Source organism: Primulina eburnea, chromosome 1 (assembly GCF_022965805.1).
Source record: "Primulina eburnea isolate SZY01 chromosome 1, ASM2296580v1, whole genome shotgun sequence".
Lineage (NCBI taxonomy): Eukaryota > Viridiplantae > Streptophyta > Magnoliopsida > Lamiales > Gesneriaceae > Primulina > Primulina eburnea.
The window spans coordinates 3,505,633-3,510,476 of record NC_133101.1 but is presented as its reverse complement, the minus strand read 5'-3'; the positions used below and the strand labels follow the sequence as shown (position 1 = coordinate 3,510,476).

Below are 4,844 nucleotides of genomic sequence, written 5' to 3'. Positions count from 1 at the left end.
GGTCACCCCTTAATTCCTCCCTACCCAGATAAGAATGAAGAACAAATGGATGAAGATGAGCAAGAGAAATTTTGGGGATGGTAGAAGATCCCGAGTTATTCCAAAAGTTTTGAAGCTTCCTTTATGTTTATTGCTTCCGCATATTTTTTTAAGTTGTAAAGACGACGCTTTTATAGTTTTATGAATAATAAACTGGTTTTGGTGTATACTGTACTACGAGGCTTATTGTTTGACGATAATGTGATTGTTGAGCAACGCCGGTGTCGACTAACCCCGGTCTCGAGACGTGACATGATAACCATTGTTCTGATCCTAATATGGTGGGAAACATTGTTCTGATTTTCAGACCCTCTATTCGGGGTGCCAACTGATGTTCCGACCTTATCTCTATGAAGGTCAACTGTAAAGAACTTATATTAGTAGACATGAGAAAATCAGAGTATTTTCAAATATGCTTGTACATGTCTATTACGTTTTCGAATCATTTTTAAGGTTTCCATTCAGTCATATGATTAGAACACATCTATTATTCATAGCATACTAGTTTAAGTGATTTTTGTTTTACGAGGTTTGTTGTTTTCTAATTCTTATTTGTAAGCAACATCTGTGTCATCGGTTCCGGGATAGTGAGACGTTACTATTTATGTATTTTTTTGTTATTTAAATGAATGTATAAAATAAAACGTAAAACATACTCGGACTATGGCAAGCTAATTAAAAAGACATAATGTAGGACCGAGTACTTATCGTTTTACGAAAAGGTATAACTGGTGGTAACCGTGCAACTCAAATCTTTTAAACTGCACAGCAGCTCAAGCACCACGGTTCGATAATTTTACCAAGCACCCAAGACATCATATTCTGAAAATAATATTAATAAATAAGAAATTATCCCAACAGCCAACTAAACAAGGGCCTACGCATGACAGCGAAATTTTGTATCTATAAATCTGAGACTTGAATACGCCTACATTAATTCTTATTGAAAATCAAACCGGATATGGGGTTGAAGGGACTTCTATCTCTTGGCATTTTAATTGCCACATTTCTTCTCATTTCCTCCGAGGTAGCTGCTATGGAATTGGCTGAAACTTCCATTACCAAGGATACAGGTAAGAATGTTTACTTAAAATGTATATGCTGTTTTAATATTACTCCAGAGAATTTTTTTTTTTTAATTTATATTGATCTATAAAGATTATATATTGATCAAAATAATTTTAAAAAACTCAATACAAAGACTTTAATTTGAAGAAATGACATTCTACATCAAAATAGTCACGCCAATAGATTCGACGGATTTTCTTTATTTAATTTAAAAAATTTTGGTGGACAATATATCGCCGACAGGTGGAGACTGCATTTTTCTTGTTTCTTTCTTCAATTATTAAAGAAAACGGAAGGGCATTTATTAAAGCAGCATCTGATTTTTTAAAAACAAATCTCTATTTTTGTCCAATAAATACCATGAAAACTTTTTTCCCATATTCCCTTAAAATCTTCTCTTAATATATCTTTTTCATAAGTTCGTTTCCCTTAACTTTTTTTTTAAAAAAAAATTCTTGTTTTATCTCTATGAAAATACCTATCATCTACTGGATCTATATATTTCTACCCGCGGGAAGTGTCTTAGTTGTTTTTTCTTGTCCGAGCAATTATGATTTCTAGTCGTTGATGCACAAGCGCATAATATACAAATATTATGTATGATATGTACGTAATATATTTATATTTTTAAAGTCTTTATGATGTTTAATATTAAAGAAAAAGACCAAAATATTATAATTTTACCACTAATTGTGTGACATTATATTATCAGTTATTAATTTCATTAATGAAAAAAGTACTCATTTAATTAATCAAATGCAATATACTTAAGGGTATTCTAAGTAAGTCCAAAATTATACAACCAAGTAAAGAACTATTATAATATGAGTTGGTATATCGTAAGACAGTTTGATCGTGAAATGGTGCATATATAGAGTGAAAACTAATTTTTTTTTATATACATAAAATATAATATTTTTTCACAGATAGAAGATTTGTATGATGAAATTAATTCATGATTTGGTCTTATAAAAGTTTTTGTATTATAATATGGTAAAGTCATGTATATATAGTAAAAGATGAAGAGGATAAATCCAAAATGACATCATAATTCCATATAGTTAGTATAAGATGCTATTGTATTATAATTTATATATAGTAACAGATCTATCAAATAAAGTTTACAAAACTTTGAAGTTTCAAACCATCTTCTATAAACAATAAACTTAAAATATGTTAGTTTGTCATCGAAACTAAAAATTGCAGATATTTATGAAATCAAACCGTTATTGTTATATGTATTATTACTCTTATGAATTAATATTGTTACACATATTTGTGTTAAAATTAATTTACTTATGGATTCTTTTTCTCAGCAAACGGTGTGAGGCCTGATAGTAGGTCGACTGGTAGTAGCTGTAAATGGGGTTGCTGTGGTTGGGTCAATGACGGATGCACGTGCTGTTACTATTTCAATCAAGCAGGTCGGCATGCCAAGCTGCCTTGAATTCAATGAAAATCTACGCTTCAATTCTACGATTATATCCGTTGTATGTCAAATTATATCTTACTGAATGGAGATTTGACATTCTAATGAGAACATATTTAATATTTGACTCAAATTTTAAAAAGATTTGAAGTTACAAATTAATATATTATTTATATTATATTGATTTATCATCAATATATTATGCATTTTTTGTCATCACATCATTCGAACCAAATGATAACTCATATATTTTACCACAATATTATGATACGATACATGATAGAAAAATTATTTCATTGAAATATGTATAGGACCCATAATAAGATAGATTAGAGGTTTGCACTAAAAAAAATAATATTGTACGTTGAAAATTTGGTACTAATGTTCTTATTTTAAATTCTGAAATACTATAAATATAGATGCTCCAATTAAGTATAAAGGAACAATTTAGAAATCAAGCATACGTATGGTGTCAAATTTTAACATAATGATGAAAAAAAATGTAGTTTTACTGGACTGATTAACAATTACTAAATAAAATTATTTAAACTGTAGTTAACCTATGGTAAAAGAGCGAGTAATTACATTAACTAAAAATTAAGTATAAAATAAATCAAATGATGGAGAAAAAGTTTGAAATGGTTTATTTACCCCCATTTATATTTATATACATCCAAACATTGGTATGTTGAGTTCAGCTACCCTTAAGGCATCACATTTATTCTTTTTTGATAGCAAAACTTGTAATATTATTGAGATTAAAAAATATCATTGGTCACAAGATCTACAAACCAATAAGTAAAATCTACGGCTTCCAAACAAAGGAAGTTTTGTGAGAAATTAAATAGCAAAAGACGCCAGTGAACTTGCAACAACGTTCTCCATGCGCATAATGTGGTTTAAAGTGGTTTCACCACATTTATTCTTATATATGTCAGTTTCAATGTTTTTTCCGTGCATATGAAAATAATGATCGTTGGATAAATCTTAATATAATACCCTAATGCTAACAACATCATAATAATAGTAATAGTAATGATAACGATAGCAGTAATAACAACTGTGTGTTGTTCATAATTATTATGACAAAAATAATAACAATAAGAATATATTTTTTAAGAATCAATTTGTGTTCAACCACAATAAATGAAGTCATACTCAAGATAAACTGTCAAGTATGACATAAACTTGAACCTTCTTATTTTTTTCTATGCGAACCTGGAATATATCTTGTTCTGAATCTTTTACATATTTCATTGAATGAATTCTGTCATGTATCTTACTAAAAGATATGTGGTAAACATATAGTTAATGCATACTACATATGTGAATTATCCATTCTAGAATTTCAAGGCTACATATAGTGAATTATCCAGATCTGTAGTTGGATTGAAGTGTAGATTTTCATTGATTTCAAGGCTTGGCCTGGGAACAACACTAGCATCTGTAATAAGCTATGATAAAAACCACAGCAGCTATATGGACAGCCATTAACAAACCCATATCCTCGTCTTCCTCCTCCTCCAAATTGAACTATGAACAGCACGTGCATTTGTAAAGGAAAAAAATTAGTTGTGAGCTTAGAATTTGAAATGTTTTTTTTGTTAGGAACAATTTTTTTTTTAAAATGACGTGTATTTTCGTTTTTAAAAATAGGGAAAAATAACAAAATTGATCCTGGAGTAAATGTAATTGTGATATTGATCCGATTACTTGGAAAATTGTCGTATCAATCCAATAATTAGCTGAGAAAAATAATATCAGACTTTGTACTTTATTCGAAGGTTTGGGACTGGCAAACAAATTTTTAAAATAAAAAAGAAAAAATAGCTAACTTAGTCATCTATGTTATCGTGTTTTTTTTTATCTTCTAACTCGCCAAAGTTGTGTTTTAATCCAACTTTGCGTTTTTTTTAGTCCTATTTCACCGGAATGAAGATATGACACAGGAAAATGTTGATGCGACACTGAAAATTACAGACGTGGCATCAATAAAATAATTTAAAAGTAAATTAAAAGAATTGATTAGTAATTAAATCATTTTCAGATACTAACATATAATTTATTTGTGATCAATTATTAAAAACTGAAAAGGATAATATATTAGTCTGATAATATAGATTTTTTTTAGAATAATGACTATAATTCCGCATATAATATTTTTTATTTTTGGACACAATATTGAAAATTAAATTTCTTTTTAAAATAAAAACAAAGAAAGAAATACCACAATTAAATCCAAAAACCATATTTTTTAAAATATGATTTTTTTTAACTCGATCTAAACATTATTAATGCTATGGAAAAA

General features: G+C 28.6%; 1 long non-coding RNA gene across 1 annotated transcript; it reads left to right on the top strand.

Moving 5' to 3' along the window:
• The first annotated feature begins 872 nt into the window (after positions 1 to 872).
• On the top strand, positions 873 to 2,727 carry LOC140820048 (uncharacterized). Its single transcript, XR_012115344.1, has 2 exons — positions 873 to 1,112; positions 2,424 to 2,727. It is a non-coding gene; the product is annotated as an uncharacterized lncRNA (long non-coding RNA).
• The last annotated feature ends 2,117 nt before the right edge of the window (positions 2,728 to 4,844 follow it).